This window comes from Cuculus canorus, chromosome 3 (assembly GCF_017976375.1).
Source record: "Cuculus canorus isolate bCucCan1 chromosome 3, bCucCan1.pri, whole genome shotgun sequence".
In the NCBI taxonomy this organism is placed as follows: domain Eukaryota; kingdom Metazoa; phylum Chordata; class Aves; order Cuculiformes; family Cuculidae; genus Cuculus; species Cuculus canorus.
Genome location: NC_071403.1, coordinates 45,673,314 through 45,698,405, shown reverse-complemented (window position 1 = coordinate 45,698,405; position 25,092 = coordinate 45,673,314). Strand labels below are relative to the sequence as shown.

Below are 25,092 nucleotides of genomic sequence, written 5' to 3'. Positions count from 1 at the left end.
TTTTTTGCTTTGGGGAAAAAAAAAAAGAAGTGGCTGAATGCCCAGCACCTGCCTCCATACTGACATTTTCTGAAACACTAAGGTGGAGGAATCAACCTTTGTCAATATCATGTCAGTGATTTGTTAGAAACAATGAAATGAAAAGCCTCAGTCTCTATCCTAGCTTTTGGAATACAGGATTAAAATAAAGGACACATGATTTTATTGATTTAATGAGGGATGGAAGTTTCAGTGGAGCATCCCTGTGGTTAGAGAACAAGCTGTGTTTTCAGGTCTCACAACCAGTTCTTCCCCATTTACTTGGCTTTCCCCATTTCTAGGGAACTTGTTTATGTATTTGGCTGTTATGATGACCCACAGAGTTCACTCCTGTGCTGCATGAAGCATTCAAATGCCTGCAGTGATTTCAGTCTGTCTCTCTCAACAGGGAAAGAAAGAAAGACTAAAGGGATTGCAGCACAGTTCTGTGAACTAGAGAGATGAAGAAGAGCAGATAGGGAGGAAGAAAAAAAACAACTTTAAAAATGCTACATAAAACACAACAACAGGAACAGGAATAACACCTCCTACCTATGAAGTAATCTCATGCATTAATGCATTAATCTCCTAGTATATTTTATCAGATAGGATTGCCTCCCAACAGCTATGAACTGAGAGGTAAGCTAAAGGAGTTCACTCATATTGTGTTGTGGCAGATTGATCCATGAACAACAAGTTAGTCTCCTCCCTTAGACCTTTTACCTTTTCTGCTTTTTTTTCCTTGAGTTATTCGTATGATATAAAATGACATTTTCATACATTAATCTCTCCTCCTTGTAGTGTTGCTCTTCGAGATTAGCCAGAGGGATGAAACACAAAGAACAGTGCCTTTCCAGGAAAACAAAAAGCCAACAAAAAGGACAACCAAATTGAAAACTAAAATTCATTCCTTACTGTTAGTTTAGCTGTGTGATAACAGTAACAGAATTACTGAGGCTTGATGTATATAAATATAACACAATGGATGTAGGCTTATGTCATAAACACCTACAGTAATAGTTCTGTGTACATAAATACATATCAATGAACCAGATCAGCATCTACCTTACCCACAGGTTAAACTTCCTCAGTTCCTTCTGGTGTTACTGTCTCTGGGCTTCAAAAGCTAGAAAAAGGCAGTGCCTGAGCATGCTGTTTCCCCAGCTAGCACATCCACCCTCCCCGTTTTGGTTTCTCCAAACTGAGCTACTGTCCCCGCAGCCACCTCCTTTACTCTCAGTAGGTGAGTGAGTCTGAAACCAGGGGGCAAAATCATTACTTCCCAATTATCTTAAGCCAAGCAAGATAACCTCCCTCTCAAGGGCCCACATTGAAATATGCACACATTTCTAGTGTCTAGACAGTTATGAAATATAGGTGTAGGTCTTTGCACATGCAGAAGAGAAATGCATGCCAAATGAAGTGCTTTTATTAAAGAAGTACAATCACTGGGATAACTAATTACGTCAATACCACATAGTTAATTAAACCCATTATAGTTACTATTCCCATGGAGGGGAGGTCAGACAAAGCAGACTCTGCTGTGCTAACAAAAGAGAGAGAAATTAAATACATTAAACAATGCTTCTTGTTCAGGTTAGAAAAGAAAAGTTTAACAACTACACAGCCAGTCAACAAAAAACTCCACAGAGGTAATTTATGTCAGTACATTTGATTTCTTCAAATGGAGATCTTAACAATGCACTGTAGTTCCGTTATATTTGTGCTAACTGAACAGATGAGAAGAAAATACCAGTCTGCCAGAATTGTTCCAGATATTTTTCCAATGGGATTTAAATACTTTTCTGCACCAGTCGATGTATTTGATAAGTGACCAGAAAAACATGGCATAATGTGGGAAGATAATGAGGTTGGCACTGCCACTCAGTCAAATCTCATCCCATCCCTCCCACCTAAAGGCTGGATACATAAAGATGACATTGTGGGATGCCAGAAGTGCTAGTAAGAAAAGAGTTTTTATTCCTGTCTTCCGTCATCCATCACAAAAATTTTCATAGGTTGCTATCACCTGTCTTATGACGAGGGTAATTATGTTCTGAATCCAGGGACTGGAGTTAAAAATCTTAGCCATGAGGAGTTCTTGTATAAGAACTTGAAAGTTCTTATTTATTATCCAGTTAATACCTGAAGAAATAAAGTGCTCCAACAATACCATAAAGGAAGGACATTTTCATGAAGGACAGGTGTGAGTCATAAAGCTCACAACTCTCAGAAATACATTTATACATACATACACGCATATAAAGCAGAAATCTTCACGAAGTTTGAGAGGTGCTTTCACCAAAAGATTATAATCACCAAAGTTTATGGTAATTGCCTTTGTGAATGTTTTTCAACTTTTGACCCATGGAAGGATCAATAGCGTACTCTGAAGAGATCCATAGGTGCTGCCCAAGCAGTATATTTTTACATATCCTATACTGCAACTTATATAGAAGAAATGTCCTCAGGAGTGCTTACCTCCCTGGAGATTTTGGACATCCACAAGTCAGGAAGGAAGGAAGGAAGGAAGGAAGGAAGGAAGGAAGGAAGGAAGGAAGGATGGAAGGAGGGAGTTGAGGGACAGTAAGTAAAAACTGGAACTTTTACCTAAGAACAAAACAGCATAACCTAGTATTTGCAGGGAGTAAAATTCTACTGTAAAATTATTTACCTATCCAAAGCAATTCACAGCTTCTTAATAATGACCCACCAGCTCTTAATACAAGTCAGAGTCATTGTAATGGTATTATTATTCATATTACGTTATTGGTTTATGTGGTGTGAGACACTGCATTCTTACACATAAGAAGAAAGCCAGACTGTCCTGAAAAGCTTAATATCCAAACAGAGAATAAAATCAATGAATAAAAGAAATGAAGTGTTATTAGTCCTATTTTAAAATAGGCAAATGAGACTCAGCAATCAAGGATATGTTAATATTGTAAAGTATAATGTACAATAAAAATTCCAGACTAATTCCAAATCAGCTAGTTTGTCCAGAAAGCACAGCTCTCAGTAGAGAGAGTAATTCACCTCAGGAATGATACTACTGCATCACCATTACACTGCACCCAAGTCAGGACGACTGCAGAAGTACCTTCTGTGACCAGCTCAGTGTCACACAGGAAACTTGTGGCAGAGACAGTTACACATCAGCTGGGAACATGCTGGAGTGGAGGCGAACCTGCTTCAGGATGGAGGAAAACAGAGACCGAGTGCATTGTATTAGTGAGGGTATGTAATATCATGGACACCTGCTCATTCTCCAGTATCGAAGACTTCATCGTGGTCTTTAGTCTGTTGTGCTTGCTGAGTTAGCCTCAGTCATGAAGTTAATCTTAATTTCAGCCTGAATCATGGTTCATGAAGGACTGGCTGCACTTCCAAAATTAGAAATAGCTTGGAAAGGAAAAACTGTCCTGTTTATCTCTGTGAATACCTCCTTATATGCCCAAAGATAGTGTAAACATTGTGAGTTCAAATAACGTGAGATGAGAGAGGACCTAATTCCTGACTGTCCTTGCAACCTAGTCTCAGTTAGAGCTCTTCACAGCACAACTGCTGCACTATGGAATCCATTGCTACCTCAGCACGCTCATTGCACTGTAGCATAGTCTAGCAAGTAACCACACGGGACACTTGATTCTGTAAGGGAAAGTGAAACCCAGGAGAATCCACAATTAGCTGGGTGCTGCAGTGAGAATAACTAGAATGTTAAGAGCCTTGCAGTAGGCTGGAGTGATGTTCATTTAGATGGCTAAAACCTCTCTTCAGTCTGTTTCCTTTCATTCCAAGTCTTAGGCTGATCGTATAGCAAGAAATACATTGCAAGGTTCAGAGTCACAGTGTCAGAGTTCATTCCGTATGCTACTAAATGGTGAGACTGTCTCTGACATACTTTTTGCCCAGATCATGCAAAACTCTCCAGGTCCATTCCCAGGAATGATTCAGAAGTCAACTCAGAATCTATTCCAGGTTTGAAGTTGGACATATCCAAACCCTTCCCTGCTTTGGAAACCTGCAAAATTTAATCATATGAGTACAGACAGACCATGCCAACTAGATACAGGTACAGAGAAATGGCAATGACACTGTTTATTTTACCATAAAGAGGCAATTCAGTTTAGATGTGACTTAACCATTGGTCTCTAGATAGGCAGGCATCATGCCTTGCTCCTTTACAAATTTAGCCCTTAATTACCTGTGCTTCTACTGTTAATACTTGAAAACAAATCATTTCTGAAATGTCAAAATGTTTCAAGAGATATCAGAACAGCTTTTGAACTCATGATTCCTCCAATTTCTTATGGCTTTTGTTTAAGATTTGCTACCGCAAAATTAAACCTGCCAGCAAGAAAACTGTGTGATCCAAGGAAATAATAAGCAAGTCCTACATGGTCTGTTTGATTTTTATTTGGCAGGTAGGCAGAATGCCTCTTGTCATTGCGGATAGAGTAACTTTAAGGTTCAAGATATTGGTTTTATTCTTCTGTGAAGTATAGTCATACACTGGCAGAAAAAAATGTGACTCTCTGAATTATTTTTTTTTTACTATTGTCACATAACAATTTCCTAATCCCAAAAAGGACACCTGTACTTGTCAAATGTTTTCACCAATACAAGTGTTCACTTCCAAATCAAATCAAAGGCAGACCTGTGTGCTCTCCCTGTCAGAGCACTAAGACCAATTAGAGAGAGCTCTAGACATCTACCAAAGACACAAATTATATGTGGAATTAGTGTTAGTTGTTTGTGTTTAAAAATAATCTTCTGAGAACACAGGTATACTAAAACTAAAAAATCTCGGATAAAGACCCTTTCTCTAAAATTGTAAGGCATCAGGGAGCAGCTTTTGCTAAAAACAATACCACTGTGTACATTCATAATGCTAAGATTCTTCTTCTAGCTTTCTGTCTTGAAGTACCAGGTAAGATCGGCCAAGGCTGTCTCTTTGGAGAAAAATGACCATCTGACTCATTTGCCCCAGAAGGAATTGACTTGTCACAGAGCAGGCTTTCAGCACATGAAGCAGGAAGACACTAGCACTGAATTCTGTTGGCCTGTTGCAGGAGCTAATAGAGTGAAATGATGCATTTGCAAATGTTATGTTAATTATTATAGTCCCTGTTGTTTTTCAGTACATGCCATCATTCCTGTTTAGAAAGGATCACTCAAAAGGATCACTCACTCCTCTGCTTGATCATCCTCCATGAGTAAGAGAAAATTATGTACTGTTATCCTCTCTGGAAAGTTCACCTATACATGTCAAGGAAAATCAGTGATCAGGGATTTCCAGTTGTTGGAAATGTTTTATATGAAGCAAAACCTACTCACCTCCTAAGTGGCAGATTGAAACCAGTGTCATCACCACTGAGCATAGAAGATAGTCCAAAATTCCAGTTTCCCTACAGCTTCTTCCAGTCAACAAGACAAAAGGACATACGTAGAGTAGAAGGCAGCTTCATGCCTTGCTATGGCAAAACACTAAAGGGGGTCCATCTGGAGCAGTAGCAGAAATAGAGAAGCCTTCGTCTTCGATTTTCTGATTTTTATTCAGGCTGCATTTTCTCACTGCTGGAAATGCTGCTGACCTCTGAGAAAGCCCCAAATGCTGTGAATACAATACAACTGACATTCCTGAAGGTGAGCTTGGAGACATCCTGTCCAGATTCTTCCATGTGCACCATCCTTCCTCCTTCAGCTCTGTCAGACTTAGTGATGAATGGGCTGGGTGTTGACAGATGAAGATGAGGGGCTCAGACAGAAGGAGAAATCTCCAAGACTGATTGATTTCTGTGATGTTGACTTTACGGTGGGAATAAAAAGAATAAAATGCAACTAAACACATTTGATGTCTTTTAAATTCACCTCAACTTGTCATTCATTTTTCTAAGAGGAGGAGCATGACCACAAGACATATGTCTAATTAACATTCTTATCAAAAGTATAATTAAATCCATCTTCCGAATCAGCATTGCCTTAAGGTGACAGAGCAATACATGCCAACGCACTGGTGAATCCTAGAACTACAGAAGTGGAAATGAGCATTGAGCAATCACCTGTTCCATCTGAGGCACCTCAAACAAAACCAGTGGTATCTGTCTTATTTCTCACAAAGGTCTGTCTAATATGTACACCAACTGCAACCTCTGTGAATAACCCATTTCATCTCTTTGCTGTCCTTATCATTACAAGATATTCATAGCTGCTTTGCCTATTTCTTCTGTCTTATCCATCAGGAACAGAAAGCAGAGTTGTCTTCCACATCACTGCTATCTTTCATTTATTTGCGTGTCACTATATGATATCCCTCCTCAGTCCTTGAAAATTTCTTCTTAGGCTGAAAAGACAATTTAGTCAGACTTTCCTCACAGTCATGTTTCTTAGCACTGCGATCATTCTGTTTGCTCTCCTCAAGGGTCTTTGGCTAATTATTGCCTTTCTTAAAGTGCAGCAGGGGAAACTGTGCTCTATTTGAGGTCTCACCAATGCCAAGGAGGATCATTTCATACCTGCTGTACACCATATACTTGCTTAATAAAAACAGTGTAATGGTTGCCTTGTTTGGTAACAATATGTCATGTAGGCTCATATTCAGATATGATTCTCCATACTTCTGTCAGCCTTTTCTAGGAAACTGCCATCCAACCAGTTATTCCCACTTTGCATATGTGCAGCTGATTATTCCTAACTAGATGTTAATACCTGGGACTTTTTCATTCTGGAAAGTATCTGTGTCTTTCTGGAGAGAACACCAGAGACTGACAGATTGCCATCAGTTGTGCACAAGAAATCCACACAGACAGAGATCTGAACTAAGTCAGGCAGAGTTAACAGTAAAGTTTCCACTGGTTTTAGTGAACTTTTTGTTGCTATTTACTGCCAACATCATCAGGACTGTGAAGCCCTAAACTACCACAGACATGTATCAAGGACTAGGCAGGCACACAACAGAGTAGGATTTGGCCTAAGTGCCTAAGTTAAAACTCAAACTTATTCATCAAAATTTGAGAAATCCAGTCTTTCCACATTTAGACAGTTAACTGGAAACATCATATGCATCATTTATAAAAACAGTATTTACTTGGTTAATTCTCTTTAATTGAGAACTACAACTTGAATTCAAGATTGTACAACTGATAACATTGGAGTAGTTCCTTTATTTCAACTTCATACGTTGATGATTTGCCATCAAAAAAATTAAAATATATCTGCTAAACAACATACATTCACTGAAAGATGTTTCAAAGAATCATAGAGTAGTTTGGGTTGGAAAGAACCTTAAAGATCATCTCATTCCAACCCCCCTGCCATGGGCAGGGACAACTTCCGCTAGATCAGTTTGTTGAAAGCCACATCCAGCCTGGTCTTGAACACGTCCAGGGATGGGACATCCACAACTTCTCTGGGTAACTTGTTCTAATGCCTCACCAACCTCAGAGTAAAAAAATTCTTTTTATATCTCATCTATATCTCCCCTCTTTCAGCTTAAAACCACTACCCCTCATCTTATTACTGCACTCCCTGATAAAGAGCCCCTCCCCATCTTTCCTATAGGTCCCCTTTAAATATTGGAAGGCTGCTATAAGGTCTCTTCAGTCTCCCGTTCTCTCCAGGCTGAACAACCCCAACTCTCTCAGCCAGTCCACGTAGCAGAGGTGCTCCAGCCCTCTGATCATCTTCATGGCCCTCTTCTGGACTCTCTCTAACAGATCAATGTCAATCCTGTGCCAAGGACTCCAGAGCTGAACACAGTACTCCAGGTGAGGACTCGTGAGAGCAGAGAAGTGGGGCAGAATCATCTCCCTTGACCTGTTGGTTATGCTTCTTTTGATGCAGCTCAGGTATGGTTGGTTTTCTGTGTTGCAAGCACACATAAACATGGTTGTCTAAAAACAATATCATAAACATCTATACCTGCCCCTCCCCCCCCCCAAAAAAAAAGGGAGAAAAAGAAAATGTGTGTTTGAAAGATCAAACAATACCATCATCAACTTAATTAGACACAAATCATAATAATTCCTCTCAAGACATGCAACACCTGATTCTTGGGTCCTGGCACAATTTAGTGTGTATTTCCTTCTTGAAGAATGGACCAAGGTTGGTCTAGATAAACCTTTATGAAACACTGAATCGTAAGGGTTGGAAGGGACCTCTGGAGATCATCTAATCCAACCCCCCTGCTAAAGTAAGTTTGCCTACAGCAGATTGCACAGGAATATGTTCAGGTGGGTCTTGAATATCTCCAAAGAAGGAAACTCCACAACCTCTTCGGGAAGCCTGCGCAGTGCTGTGTCACCCTCATAGAAGTTTTTCCTGATGTTAAGGTGGAACTTTCTGTGTTCCAGTTTGTGCCCATTTCCCCTTGTTCTGTCACTGGGTACCACTGAAAGTTCAATTCACCTGTGTTTACTCCTGGCAACACCCAAATCACACTGGCTTCTCTCATGAGAGTTACTGAGGCCTGACAGGTCCCTCTGCTCTTCTATGGGCTTCCTTGGGTCTGGGAACCCCTGTCTGCCTCAACCTAGTACTCAATCCCAGCACTTATCATTGCCGCTGCCGTGTGCCTTGCTGACTGATCAGCCATGGGATACCTTGCTAACAAAAAGAATTTTCCTTCACCATCCCAGTGATACAGTTTTGCCTGTAGGCAGGAGGACTCATATAGACATTGTAAAAAGGCATTTTCATTTTTCTTAATGTCACTGTGAATAAACTCATTATCAGTAACAATGGCTAAGGCTTTTCTGAAACCTACTGAAGTTTTGGTTTCTCTTGACGCCTCAAGATCAGAATCACCAAGATGTGGGCACCAGATTGGACATAATTTTTTCCATGCAATTGCCACAGATTTGTGTGGAAATAGCTGCATGAACAAATGATCAGTTAGATCTCTAATAGACTCTTAGCACCTGCAAAAACCCAGTTTGTTTTCATAACCATGGTAACCACATTTTCATGGAACCTCTTTTATTTTTTTAACAAGGCTTTTATGTGTATTTTTGGCCCTCCATATTTTCTGATAGCAAATAACCAGGCAGGCAAATTGGTTATTATTTGAAAACTGCACTATTCATAATGTGTTAGACATTGCCACTCAAGGGTTGCTGAGACCAAGCTTTGTAAATCCCACCCAATAAGCTTATTTTAATTGAGCATTTCTGTGTGCAAGCAGAGCTAGTCAAAGGCGCCAAAGTAGAAGTGCACAAAACCAGTGTTCCCCATTTAAAAGAGTGGTAGAGAAGCTGTGGAAACTTTCCCCACACTTCCATGCCAATTTGTGTCATCTCCGAGATTTTTGCTCAGCAACTGACCATGTTGCTGATTTAACCAAACTGACATATTTCCAAGTGACGATTTGCATGTGCAAGGGATGTGTACACGACCTGCATGGAGTTTCACTTTCGTTCATGCACAAGCTTAATTTGGAAAAAAAAAAATCTAACCCAAATTTCATCATACCAGTGGAGACCAAGATTTTATGTGGTGATTCATTGAGTTCCCGTTTAGTTTTATGGGCCTGCCTGTATTTCCTTTTCATTTGACTAGGCTACGGCTCTGTGTGTCATGGCAAATATTTGACAGCTTACTCAGCAGGCTCTATGCTTTGCAGAACTTGCACAGTGCTACCTATTACTAATTGGTTTCAAAATACATTCTCCTGCAACCCAAACTAAGATGAGGCTATTATACCTGTCATATCAAAGTATGCCAAAATAAAATATTTGCAATTAATTCGTGAAATCTTTGTAAGTTTGATTGGTTAAGGTTTCCAAGTTTTAAATAAATTGTGTAAAAATACTAATCTGTGTAAAAGCAGACCTGATTGTCCCAAGACACTTGCCTGGTATATTCACTTCATTTGCTTGATATACAGTGGTCTAGAGACTTCTGGAGCATGATGACCGAATGTTTAGTTGAAAGAACACTTTATGTCTATGATATTATAAAGAATTGTCTTAACTCATTAATCTTGCATTTCACATGTCCATGTTAAGCTCCACAACTTTCCTAACAAGGAGAAGCCCAAAGGAAGAAGAAAATCAATTCATGCAAGCAACACCAATGGACAATTCTTTCAGATGAAGGTGTCTGAAATGATTGATGGTGATCATTGATGCTGTTAGCTGAATGATCTCATGATGAGGAAATTCAGAGAAGTGGCTTCTGGAAAGCAAATGACTGAGCTCTTGTCAAGGCTTTGAACACACAAAAGAACTGGAAGAGGGACAGCCGCCACTAAATTGAGAAGAGAAGTCCACACAAGAAGAGATTTCAGCAATCTTTATCCAGATATTTGACCCAAAATTTTCTAATTTAGCAGACCACCCTATGCCTGTCACTGAAAACATCTTTGTTGAAAATCTGTTTCCAGGATAGAAAAGAAAACATTCATAATGCTTTCACTTTGTTTGTCGTTTAAATACCGATCTAAGACTTCTAGTTTTAGCCTGGTTTTGAAGTTATCACAATCAGAGCTTCTTTATGAAAGGGTGTTTTAGAAAATGAATGTCCAACATGTATGTGCAGCAGAGGGAAATAAGAGTCATTGTTTGTAACATTAAATTCTCAGGTGCTCTTCGCAAATTCAAAAAAACTGTTTTTAAAAAGCTTCAGAAGGCTGTGAAAATCTGATGTAAGTAACCTCTCTGCTGTTCATTTAGTCAAAAAGACAACTGATCTTGACATTTTTCCTTTCAGTTTTATAAAGTAGATATTTTTATGGAAAAAATTAATATAGGTCAATAAATCACTTCTTATTATAAATAGAACCATATGTATGGTCACCCTTCAAAATTTTGCCAGCTGCCTTAGATAACTAACTTAATCACAGTATTTGTGAATTGTAAATAGTCCCTGTAGTAAGCTTGGAGCTATTTAAGAAACACTGCAACTAGGCAGAGATCCAAAGCATACTGAACTCTGGGATCTTTTCCATTGAATTCAGGAAGGTTTGCATTGGGCCCTTATTGAATTAGCTCTTTTCCCAAGACAGTTTGCAGGTTTCAGACATAGCTCCAAAAGCTCCTTCATCTGTCCTCAATGCCTGTAATTAAAACCTGATCTCTACTAAAAGTCACTGAGTACATCATATCAGAATCAGTGGATGTTTCAGTACTTTATTTATCCAAGGAGGCTTGTGAATGGGCAAGAGAAGACACCTGATAACACCAGGCACTGAGCTATGTGTGTGTATCTATGTACACACACGTATGTATATAGTGCAGGTGCAGTAGCTTTACCACTGCTGAAGATGTTCCCATTTAATGTTATAGCATGGTGCATGCTCTAATAGGCAATTCTAGTGGGAGCCAAGCTCTGCAGCCTTGTGTCATAGTTAGCCGATTTATTACTTAATACACAGAAAGACAGTGAAAGGCAGTGTAAATGAACAGTTACTGTTTAGTATTTTTCTTTTTCAGGGCTGAAGAAGAGGAGGACAGAGACAGCAGCACGTGATGACAAAGGAGGATATTCTGGCCCTGGATATTTTGGTCAAACCCTACTCTGCCCACAACTCACTGCAAAGTGAACTGCTGCAGTTCCCACAAAGTATAGTTAATTTGGTCATGTAGCCCACTGACCTTGCTACCAGTGAGAAAAGCAACAGTGCTGCAAGTCATGCTTCAGGCAAGTAGAATAGCTAACGCATTCTCAGTTCCTCAATATGTCCTAGTATGGGCACATATTCACATACCCACACACGCTTCAATGTAGCCTGAACCAATACTGTTAAAAAGTTCACGAGTCAGTATGTAGTAAATGTGGGTATATAAATATATTTATATACCCACACACATAGGCACATGTACATAAAAAAATTTAAGAGTTAACTCTGCTACTATAAATATGGAAATACATATTCTTCCCTCCTTCAGACCATTTCCACCAAAAATGTTTTTAAAGAACAAAAATTTGAAAGAATAAACAGTTTATTTTTACTACCATTTGCCTTCTTCCAATCATACCGTCTTAACTTCAGCCTATTTTTTTCAGTATCTAAATTCAAATGAAATCAGATTATAATAATTGGACTGTGGCCAGAGAAATAAAATGAAAATTGTTCCTCAAAACCTAAAAAGCAAACAGTGAAATAGATATAATATTTTTTAACCCTCACTATACTAGCGCTTTGCAAACTACCAAGATAATGGCTGCTTGTGAGAACCATAAGAGAGAATGAAATCAATAATGAGACTTTGCATGGGTACTACTGGATAAACTAGATTTGCAGGAGACTCATCTGAAATCAACATGGAGCACATCCTCCGTGAATGTCCCTTCTCATCAGGCTGCACAATGGTAGTAAATAACTGCTATAGAAGCCATGGAGAGAGTAAGCTCTGCTTTGTACAAAGATGCCTTCTGTGAACCACATCTGAAGCCAGGTCAATAACTAGGTGCCTACAGAGGCACTGTCTCTTAGGGGTCAGAGGATGACCTGTCCTGGCCATGGGAAAAACAAGCAAGACCTGAGGCATCAGTAATTGCAGCAGACCAGAAGGACAGTCAAATTCTCAACTTTGCTAAGTTTCGGTGCCAAATCTAGCTGATTTAGTGAGATTGGGTATGTGTCGATTATGATCTCCAGATTCTCCATAAATCACCCAATAAATATCTGAATTTGTGGTTTCATATGTTGCCTGAGCATTTTATTCAACCTCAGTCAATCTCATTTTCCTCTTTCCCCTACTCCCAGAAAAGAGATTACCATATTCCCTGGGACAGTGAAGTACTTCTGAGTCAGGGCAAACACGGAGTACAATGGTCCAGAAACTTAGGAGCTGTGAAGTTTTATACGAATACAACGTCTGTTCCACGCAGAAATCCGAAATAGCACTGAAGCTTGTAATTGCTACTGCTGGCAAATGTGGGAAAAGAGTCATAACAACATGATTTATATACTTCTTTCTCAAGATATACACATTTAACCAAATTTTAACTCATGGGCACCCAAACAAGGAGAAAAAATGGTATTAACCGCTGGCTGTGGGTTGTGTTCAGTTGCTGCCATTGCTAGTGGTGGTCAGACAAACAGTTTAGTAAGTTACCAGTCCTTCATACTTTCAGACCCCTAGAGAACCTCAGTTAAAGAAAACTATTGATTTTTGAGTTGTTAATCAATCAGGACCAGATTCCAACCTAGGTAGGAGCAGTTGCCTTTGCACAGATTCTTCTTAACAGTCTCCTCTTTCAAGAGGCCTCCCAAGCTTTATGGATCTCAAATTCCAGATGTCAGCACTTAGATCCCACAAATTATTCCTCTACTGATGAAAAAATATGCATGTTGAAAAATATGTCCATTGTTCCATCAGTAACTTTGATTTGGCCAATATCTTACAGACAAAACACCTGCCATGAGATACTTGCATCGCTTATTTGACATACTGTTTTGCACCATGATGTCATAATAAATGCTGACACAACAGCAGAGAATGAAGGCAGCACAATAAGACATGTACATAACTGGAGTTAGGGAAAACAATACACTTCATGTCAGATTAGGTACCTGAACAACAAATCTCTCGTTCTGTAGCTCTTCCAGCTGTTTAAGATGGCTTACATAACTGATATATAGCTATTTATTTATGTTTGTATCAATGGATAATTCATGGCAAGTCTCTTCAATAATTTATTTTAAGAGTTCTTTAATACTCTTCAGCATTTTATTTCCCTCCTATAATGATGCTTAAAAATATTAAGCGTTCAGAATAAGATGAGGGAAAATTCTAAAAATTTCTTATCTCCCACACTTCAAAGTAACATTCTGCTGAAGAAATAAAGGTATATGAATGCCAAAAAATGCTTTCCCCTTAGAGCATTCACTTCCAAGATGACTTCCATGTCATTTTTATTCAGCACACAAGATTGGAAATATTTTGGACTCCTTTCAACTCTGCTGAGGCTAATCCAGATGTTGAGAGAAATATTTTTATTTTTTGCTTTCTATTCATTCAACACCAGGCATCAGCCAAAAACTGTCTCTCTCTTTGTGCTGTACTATTCCATTAGTACAGCGAAATAAGTAAAATGTTTTCAGCTGAAAAATGCGGGAAGAAAAGATAGCCAGTTTATGTGAGAATAACTCATGAAACTATTTATTAAGTATTGCCAGCAAGACTCTGAGTATAATTACACCCAGTTGTCTTCCATTCCTCTTTACAAAGATGACATTTTCTCATTCCTGTTTTCATTTCTAATGCTTTTGTCATCATCACTAGCAATGAGATAGATCAAGCTCTTGTTATTTCCAAATAAAAAGTAAACACACACGAAATACCTGTTAAGGAGTTTCCAATTCAAAGACACATTCTGCCTGAAATCACTTTGTTTCTCCCTTTAGATAGCATTCTAAATGTGAGGGAGAAGTAAGGGAACAGGGGAGGAGAAGAGGGGAAGAGGTATTTTAGCTAACCAACACCAATTTACCTATAAGGCGTTGCAAGAAATACCAGCAGTTGAGACCAAAGGACTTGAACTAAGCCACCCCAGTGCACAAACAGAAGCCTGTAAAATAAAAGAGAAGGAAGCTTTATTTTCTTAAAAAAATATATATTTCAAGAAAATAAGACAAGCACATGCTACAGTGGGGAATGTTTTTAAAGTCTCTTTCAAATCTTTTTGGCAAATAAAGTTTTGTTTGGTTTGGTTAAAAACAGTGTGGCTTATGCCTTTGGCATTCAAATTTACATGCTAATAAAAATGTGCTTATAAACTTGAATAACCACACTGCACAGCCCCAGATACTGTATCCTTGAATCTAAAAGCTGCTACTGCCAACATATGTATATTGCCCAGATCTCCCCATCTGCAGTCAATTACTTTCCCCACTATGACCAAAAATCCTGGTCCTTTACAGCATACTCTCAATTATTAAATTGCAGTTCTGCTTTCTAAAACAGTTTTTTATCATCTTCCCAATTCCATATCAAATGCATTCAGTCTAATTATGGCCTTTCCATCAATTTGCAAAGCTTTCCAAATCCAAACTGGATTCTGAGAGTGAAGTTTAACTTCCTTCGTTTCACTGAGCTTCCTCAACAAAGAGAGCTGCAGACCAAAGTAACTCCTGATTTATAGCTATGCGGCCCCAGTGGCTTCAAATTATAGTTTCTTCTACCATGTGTAACACAAATTTTAGTGTCTTACTATTGATGCAGTTGATCAGAACATATTAAACAGTGTTGACAATGCACAATAAGAAATAGATTAGTTCCTTCTCTCCTTTATATCACACCAAAGGACAACGATTGTTAAATAAAAGGCTGCTGTTTTCCAGATCACTTTTTACCCCCAGCCTGGAATTTAAACAGCTACCTATTATGCCTTATGATTGTGTTGTCCCTAGTGAAAAAAGTGCTGTTTTCCCTACTGCTGCATCCTACCTAATCTGCAAAGCCTGAAGGGCTGCTGGAAAACACAAGGCAGAAGTTGCTTTTACTTAGCCAAATCAGAAAGAGAATAGGGATTGATTGCATCATTGCTAAGTGTGATTACTCCACGTTCAGTCCCAGTTCTTTAGAGTGACAGAAGATTTCTGCAGAGTCAGAGCTTAATGCCTAGTGTCTTTCAAAACTCTGACCATACTTGTTATACACAGATATATAAAGAAAGAGGGAGAACGAGAAGAAAAATCTGATAACCTTCAGATAACATCCTTCACAGCACTGAGAATTTTTTTCAGGCTTAGGCTTTATCATGAGAGCTTATAAATGCCTTTCTATGTGAAGTTCCAGCTGAAGAGACTGAACATCTGAATATCTTTATTTTCTGGTAGACACGTGGATGGCAGAAAGCCTGCAAGTACTCAGAACTGATTTAATCAGTTTTCAAGCAACAAAGGAAAAAACAAAAAGCAGACCCAAAAAATTACCCTGAAGAGATACCAGAGCTTGTCACCAAAGTGACACACTTCTGACAAGAACCAGTGGGCAGTGACATAAGCTATACTTGCCTAAGACTGCCTTGGGACTTTTGCAAATCCCTGCATGCTGGGCATATAGATGAAGTCAATGAATTAACACTGGCATAAGAAAATAGTCAGGCCCAACACACTGGAAGTTCCTGGCATTTTTACAACATTTGCTACTAATCCTACAGTACATCTAATTCTTAGTGACAGTGTGTGGCATTATTATAAATGTCAGTTGCATTATTGCTGCCACTTTCACCTCCTAATCTTAGGGAAAGCGGAGCTGTTAAGATGTTAGAAAAGAGATAGAATATTTTACGCTGATGTTATGAACACATGATCACTTGTAGCACTCCACTATTGTAAAAGGGAAAAGAAGCACTAAACCTTCTGAGCCGCTCTCATAAGATTTAGCAAATTACCAGATTCATAGGTGTAAGTGCAGGAAGAATTGCTGTTTGCTAAACTTTCTCAGTGCATCTCCATCAGTGGAGGGGGCGTGAGCATGTGTGCACTGATTGAGTAGATTCAGGGGTTTAAAAGAGATAATATAGGGTTGCAATGGGATATCAATCTGCTTCTGCTAAGTGAGTGGCATGAGTCGTTCTAAAAACTCCTGATAAAACCTGATTACTGTGCCATCTTTGACTGTACTTTCTTTCTCTCTTTCTCTAGATAGATAGATAGGTAGATAGATACGTACATATATACGTACACACAAACACACACACACATGTACACACACACACCCCCCTAAAAGGGTTTACCGAAAAAAAAAATCAGAAAAATCTCTGACATTCTGAAATTATAGAACAGTTTCTTTCACTTGTTTTTTTATTCTGTGAGAAAAAAAAAATAACATCTCTGTAAATCCTGTAGAATCTAAGGACTTCAGAGAACAAAAAAAAAATAATTGGGGCTAGTAGAACTACAGTGTGCAAATATCAGAATGGGCCAAGATGCCTGACAGCACTGATCAAACCCTTTAGCCATAAATTGAGAACAGAACACACAAAACTAGTGACAGTTCCACCATTACACCTGATGATGTTGTTCATTGCTGCTAGTTATTTTCTAAGATCAGCATTAAGGATAACATTCTGATCACTCCCTCACAGTTCAACTAGAAAAAATTAAAAAATTATTTGTAGAAGTGAAAGACTGGTAATCATTTCTTTTGCTCAGAAGGGGCTTTTCTGATTCTTATGTGCTTACGCTCCAGGTAAAATGAGCTTCAGCATTAAAAGCGTAATGCCAGTGGCACATAGTCTTCAGAGAGAACAGCATTAGCCAGCTTCAGTAACTTTAAACTTCAATTGAGCTTAAAATTAATTTAAGTTAAGCAAATCTAGGGCTTGTAAAGCTACTAAGGATGTACTCTTGACTGAGTCACTTTGGGATATCACAGACATTGGTTGTAAGTTAATGTTTTTGACATTTACCAAACATCCTCTTAAAGCTTCTTAGGACTGGGCAGTTCATGTTGCAGTCAACTTTGTTTTAAAAAAATAAAATCATTGTTTGAACACCAGCTTTGCCCTGAGGCACATCTGCTCAGGAAGAGACAAAAACAGGTTACATCATCTTGTTAGCTTAAAATGGGGCCCTCAAAACATATAACAAAACCAAAATCTTAAGAATTCATGTATTTCATTTTTATTATTCCAGGAATACTGAGTTGGTATGCTTGTCCTTGAACTTATAGTGCCAAAATTAATACAATTATGCACAAGAGACTTGTTTTATGTAAAATACAGTTTATTTTTTCAAAACATTAATAGTTGGCACACCATGGAAGAATTTCAGCTTGCCTTACAAACAACTAAACTTACTGAATAACCTGACAAAGGAAATAAAACAGTCCCTATCTGAAGCATATATTCAGTGAATTTCATAAAAAATAGTAGGTTGTTTTCTCACTTTCTCCCAAGAAGAAACTGAATTGGGAGGGCAGATCCAACTCTCAGGGATACTTCAGTGATGGTTTCGCTACTGTCATATTGCTGAATGCTTGGATTCAGATACATGCCTCAGCATCTTACTAAAGTGAGGTCCTGATCATCATGTCCGTGCTCTCACTTCTGCCTGTCTAGCTCAGTACACTCTTGGCAGATCTACTTCCTGCATAAAAGGAGCCGTGGGTGCTGTAGACCAACTATGATCATACACACCAATAGCACCTACACATACACACTCATACATGCCATTAGCACCTACATCAGAACCACTACCAATCAAGGGCTGATGTGAGCCAGTTTTGGTGAAAGTGAGACTTCACCTTTGCAAGGACATGAAGGTGCTGCCTGCCAGCTTTCCCCCTGAAGAATGCTCCACCTTGCCCATCCAGCCAAGAGTGCCTGCATGGGCTGTTTCATCTGTCACTTGATCTTGGGAAGTGTGAGCCTGAGGAAGTCAGTGAGCAAGATGAAAGGGAAAGCATGGTCACTCATCTTGAAAGGACTCATTTCCCTTCCTAAATTCATCTTCCTCAGTTCATCCATCTTCCTGCCACCTCCCATTTTGAAGTGAGGTGCCTTTCTTTTCTATGTCTTCCTCCCTATCACAGCCAGATAGTCTGAATCTTTCATTCCTCCTTTTCAAGTACAACATTGTGCTGCACCCAGGGAACATTTCTTCTAGGGCAGAAAACACACCTCGCGTGTTTAAGGTATAGTAACATACCTGTGAGTACACCTTCTGTGAGGTAAGACATTTGCTTTTTGGGTAGATTTTAGCTTCAGAGGAAGTTTACAGGAGATGATAGTAAAATAACTACAAGTGAGATTTCCAATGAAAAAGACTTCCTTACACCTGGCTGTCTGATGCAGATTACTACATGGCATTCTGGTGACCCTGGTGTTGTCTTGAAAAGAGAAACAGTATATTATTCTTTATTCAGCACTTGGTAGGATTTAATACAGTAAACACCCCTGGGAAGTGTATCTCTGCATCCTCAGGCACGCACAGGGAACTGCCAGTGTCCACTTAGAATCATAGAATCACTAGGTTGGAAAGGACCCACTGGATCATCAAGTCCAACCATTCCTAACAATCCCTGAACCATGCCTCTCAGCACCTCATCCACCCGTCCCTTAAACACCTCCAGGGAAGGTGACTCAACCACCTCCCTGGGCAGCCTGTTCCAGTTTTCAAAAACTCAAAATTTCAATGTCATTTTTACTTCCATGAAAGCTTCAACATTTTCAGCTGTTCAAATATCATTATTCCAATAAAATACTGGCACTGCAATGTTCCACAAAAACCTTTTAAAACAACTGAATTATGAAGTGTTACACAAAGGACATTTTGTCTCTTTCAAACAGAATAATTACAAAACTAATCCCGGAGGAAAAATACATCTCAGAGAAGAACTTTACAGTGAATTTCATTTTTGTATGTCCAGTCGACATCTGATCTCTTGTGAATTAATTGAAAGAGCTGGTTCCTCAGAATAGACTCACTTTTCTTATGACTATAAACTGTTGTCAGGTAATGATAGTTAAACATGTAGCCATCATCATTACACATGCCATGGAGCTTACGATCTGAAAAATTCATATTTCAAAATCTTCAGAGTTAGATGGAATAAGTTAACCAGATAAATCCAAAAGACTGGAAGAGAAGGCACCCAAAATCATTCAGCATCTAAGCCGCAGAGTTGGCTTAGTTGACTTCCACACGCTCACCCAGAGAAGCAATAAGTGAGTGAGGTGCACATCCCAGATCACTTGCTATCTGGCTGGCATCAGTTTAGAGCTCCATTGAACAGTGTAACTTGTCCTCAGGGCAAGTTTTTTAAAAGCTTACTGCGTTCCCATATGCATCAATAATACTGATGGAAAATTAAATATCTCTGTGAGTATGCTGCTAAGAGATGGCATGAAGACCTTACAAAGCCACCGTTAGCATTTTCAAGAATCTCGAGATTGAAGTTTTCTATGAGAGTTAGGTGCTTGAAAATACACGTTGCAAAACCTTCCTGCAACTTCAGGCCCCCAAACAATGTGAAACTCTGGCCTTCACAGAAGTCAAACACTGAGGCATCAAGTACCTTGTCCAGACACCTTAGCTACTTCTTCTGGAATAAGCACTTTATGATAACAACATTCTGTAAGACTGCCAGAATGCACTTGCATTCCCTCAGTCTCAGGATATTTGGTCCAGGATTTCACTTAAAACAGCTGCTCCTCTGATTCCATTTCTTTTTATTTTGCACTGTACCACTTGTAACAAATCAGAAATTAGAGGTCTGAAAACTTAAAAAAATGCTGAATGAAGCAGTATTAACACAAGAAATTACATCCCCAAAAACGTGCTCCAAATTAAAGAATAAAGAGTTTAAGTAAAATTGAGCATTTTAGTACTATTTGATACTGATGGAACCTTGTTGATATGTGATTCCTGTTTAATGACCCGTGAGATACAAACATATTGCCTAAGTCCATTTCTTACAGCATATATCTAAGCATTGCACAGCATGGCTATGACAATAGCCGTGACTTAATACCCTACTTGGCAGTATATCTGATCAAATTAGCCAGCTGATCAAATTACTGCTTAGAAATACTCTAACTGTCTTTAAATAAGAAGCAGAATAAATCAGGAAATCAGGTGTGTGGAAGTCCGTCCTGTCATAGCCATGTGCCTTCCAGTTCTAAGTGAGGTTATACTACGGTTTCTTGGGTATTTCTAGTCTGAGATGCAACCTGCAGTGTAGACATAGTAATGAAAATTCTGACAACATAAAACCACAAAAAGCGAACTAACTGCATATCCTCAGAATCAATCCCCTCAAACTAGAGCTTAGGCAATGGTAGGAAAGTAAGTGTGAAAGTTGGTGGAGCTTTCCTTCCTGTCAGATTTCCAGGGACATTTTACCTATACACAGAACCCCTGTGCAAGGTCTTCATCTAACTCTAGATCCTTTTGCCCAAAAAGAGAACATGTCAGTGTCCTACACTGTCAGTCGGGCATTTTTCTCTTACAGCAAAACTGTTGTAAGTAAGTAGTCTTTTAGTCTGATCCTTCAAACCTATCATATACAGATGATTATGTGACTCGGTTTCTGATGTTTCACCTCTAGAGAAACATGCCGCCTAAACGACACTGTTATACGGGGCAGCTTGCTCTAAGCAGGGCATTCTAGTTTCAGATGCTCCTTTGGCTCCCTGCATGCTGGGAGTTTCAGCGAGTGATACAATTTTCAACTCATTTCATCCCGAGCTTTCATGGTGATGGACAGTCAGCCTGTAAGCCTAGCAAGCAGGAGGGGAGCTTGTTTGCTTAGTCTGAATCTCTGGGGTACACTCACTGCTGTTCTAATGTAAATGTTTATGAGGGATGCAATAAAATATTAAACTAAATGAATAATTGATATTTACTATATAGTAATTCAGATCCTTGCTTGTTTGAATAAAATCCATTATTTACAATAGTCTACTTAACTAGGAGTGATTTCTCTTTGTTCATGCTACTTACTAATTACTTGTTCTATCTGACATGTTTTCTAGGGCCATATTAAGATGGTTACCACACTTCAGTATTTAAGGGCTTAGTATGCATTTTCCACATACTCTGTAACACTAAAAGAAGAGCTTCACAAACCTATTTCTTGCATGGTAGATCATCTTTAACTCCAACGGATTTTTGACATGCACAATTGTTATCAAGATGTAGGTATATTAATTAAAAGCTGAATGATGGGAAAAGATCCACAAAATGTTTTATCTTGCACACAGCTTGAATTCTATACACTGGATTTGTACTTATAATATGCATTATGCAAGAATATTGAAAAAAAAATTCATTTTTAAAGTACCCAAATCTTAAAAACATCATACTCAAAGTTCATTATCCAGGAAAAAAAATATTCGTTTCTTAAAAGCCTTCAGTCATCCAATTAAAAAACAACAACTAAACATCATGATTAATCTGCAAGCCCTGAAAAGTGAGTAGTTAAATCTGACAGTCTATATATATTACATAGCTTGAAAATTATCCATCCAAAATAGCCAGTGCAAATTTACAAATGCCAAACACAGGTAATGTGAAAAATTCACTCCTGTTCCAATTATGCAATCAGTTCGATTCATACTGTCCAATCTCACACATCAATTCACATTGCTAACATGCCACTAAGCCCAACGCACAGTCACGTTCTATGCATACTTTGGTAATTATAGAGTATGCAGTGAAGAAGCCATCCCATTTCCCTCATAAACAAAGGCGTGCCCCACAGATCAACTTTCCGGGGTGTGAGAAACACCAGGAAAAGAAGAGGAGAAACACTGAACACAAGCGCTGCCAGAAATACCACCATCAAATTATGCTGTGAATCTGCCCTGCAAAACTAAATAAGATTGTTATAATACTGTTGCAATAAACATGACATAATCTAGACAAAATGGTTTTTGCAAATTAAGTGCCAAACCTCTCCTCCTTGACACATAATAAATGTGATTTTGGAGTAGTTGAAAGGCAGACTGCACACATTTATCCTTTTGAAGAATAGCTTAGAAGAAAGGTTCCCAATGAACATGAGGGTATCCTGCCTGATAATTCTTATTGATATATTAAATACTAAGTGAATAGTTGCAATTATACTGGCAAAATATCAGTCATCGTCTCTCGCTAATGTTTTATAAGTAAGCAAGGGGAATTTGTGTGATTTTTTCAGTTATGCCAGTAAAGTCAGTCTGGAAATATAAAGTACCAGACTGCAATTTATAAAGTTACTTCATCTCTCAGTGACATCTGAAATTTTGCAGATTTGGAATGCACAGGAAATGGTGGACTGAACTTCTGCAAAAAAAATGTTCATTATTTCAGAAATATCTGAAGGAGGACCTCAGACCTGAATCAAGCTTCCTTTTAACAACATAATTACAAAAATAACTACAAACATATCAGCGCTGAAGAAATTTTTGCTTCCACTATAGACTTTTCAGTTTTCAAACTACTGCTCTTATGGTTTAGTCTTGGATACACCTGCATGTATGTGAGTTTTTAACCTCTTCTCGCTTTTTTTTATATATGTGATTTCAGTAGACATGTTATGTACAATTGCATTTAGGTTTCTTCTACAATTTTGTGAAAGAAAATTTCTATTACTAAGAGCTACATCCTTTGTACCTGCAGATGACCTGACACAAAATGCTCTTGCTTAAATATTATTATATCATCCTTAATACACACACGGAAAAATTTAATGAAATTCAGCAAAATAATACTGGAACTAACAAACCCCTCAATTCCAATCTTCATTCCAGCCCTTTACTGTTTTCCAGGCACACAGAGGATCTTTAAGCAAGATAGGACTGATAGGACTTCAGACATGTACGACTTAGAAGTACAAAGTACTGGTTTAAATTAGTTATATACAGTCTTCTACAATCCATTGAAAAAAAATAGGAACTTTTAATGTATGAATCACCTCCCAAGGGAAGCATGCACACACACCAAGTGAATTGTCTTCTGGGAATATCTGTTTCTCTCCATAGATTTCAAGACAGTTGGGGTGTCTACACTGCAAAAGTCTAGGTGTGATAAATGCTTCTCACTGGATTTCATTTTTAGTTAAAAAAATATATACCTTCAAGAAAAAACGTGTATCTACGTATTACAAGCCTCTGCCTAGTGGTTTAACTTAAAAATTAAATCAAGATAGACAATCTAAGACACAGTGGGAAATAATCCATATAAACAGACAGGAAGAATTACAGTGTCATCAATATTTCAATACCAGCCCAATTTATGTGGCTTCTTCAGGAGACCACCTAAACTAGGCAGCATCACACATTAAGTTCATACATGGATTATAACTTCAGCAAAGTAGGATGAAAGTGTTTGGGATTGAACACAACCCTACCGAAGCTTTTTACACAAAATTCAGACAAACTGAAGTTCAAGTTCTAACAGTTTTTACTGGTGATCCTGAATTTTCCATTTTGCAACAGTGCTAAGATCAAAAGTATCAGACACCCCAAGAAGGGATTTTTCAGCATGGATAAAGCCAGAAAGTTATAAAGGCTTGGATTTGAGCTTGATTTTTATTTTTTTTCTTTCTAGAGCCAAAGGATTCTAAGAAATTCTGGCATTGTTGTAATACACTAGTGAAATTGGAGAAATTACTTGAAGTAATGGCCTTACTCCAGCCATTAGGCTTCCCATGTCAGTGCAGGTCCCTAAATGAAGAAAGAGATTACTCATCCACATTTTGTGTGGAGCATGTATCTCCTTCCAGGCAGCAATACAAAGGGAAGCCACAAACAATGAAACACAGAAGACATTGCTTTCTACAAACAAAAAAGCTTTCCACCTGCCAAACATAAAATCCTCACCTACTCTAAACAATGTACCTTTACAAGTCAAAGTGCCTGAAGCTTCTCTGTGTCTGTTTTCAGACCCATCAGATCAAGGTTTGATGGACTTAGGTCGCTTCTTTAAATCCTTGACTTCTTAAAAGTCCAAGTATCATCATATTACTGCTGCATTTTGCAGTCCACCGTCTTTCACGGAGATTTGACATGGATTGCTCCAGACTGCAGTTAAAACAGACAGCAGTACCATAGATTGTGTGGTCCTGCTATCTTCACAAACCAGCTTTCCTCAAACTGTAAACAAGAGCTTGCTGAGGATTTACTAGTGGATGTGCAGAGTAAACAAAACCCTACAAGGACCGTGTCAGATTACACTACCTGTGATCAGTGGTTTGCAAGGCTTTCTGAAGAGACTTACTGCATTTGTGAAATATTGCAAGCCTGGCAAAATCAAGCAATGATGAGAGCTTAAGAGGATGCTAGGTAAAAAATTGACAAATCATTCTGCATTCTCCACAGGTACAACACATTTAGTGATATCTGAATTTTTTACGTACACCACTTTAAAACAGCTGGTTGTAAACATCACTAGAACTAAAAGGATTAACATTCCTTAGGCATTTCACCTAAATCCACTGCTCCAAAGGAGGCATTTATCCCAAGCGTTTGTCAAGTGTTCAAATTTCCTCTGTGACACAACACTCAGAAAAAAAATGAAAGGGACTGTTTTAAAATTTGTAGGTGAATTTAGTGCTCATGAAAATGAAGGATTTACAATCCTAAGTAGAGCTGAACACAGTACATTGAAGAAATTTACATTCACAAAAGACAGCATAG

The 25,092-nt window shown here is 38.5% G+C and overlaps 1 long non-coding RNA gene across 2 annotated transcripts in view; it reads right to left on the bottom strand.

Annotated features, from left to right (window-relative positions):
- Positions 1 to 7,184: 7,184 nt before the first annotated feature.
- LOC128851773 (uncharacterized) overlaps positions 7,185 to 25,092 on the bottom strand; it is a 67,838-nt gene continuing 49,930 nt past the window's right edge. Inside the window, exons 4-5 of one of the 2 annotated variants that reach the window (XR_008449212.1) lie at positions 14,455 to 14,532; positions 7,185 to 7,879 (exon numbers count right to left, since the gene is read on the bottom strand). This is a non-coding gene — a long non-coding RNA (uncharacterized LOC128851773). Of the gene's footprint in view, positions 7,880 to 13,775; positions 14,533 to 25,092 lie in introns of those variants that run through there. The other variant, XR_008449211.1, reaches the window with a different exon arrangement.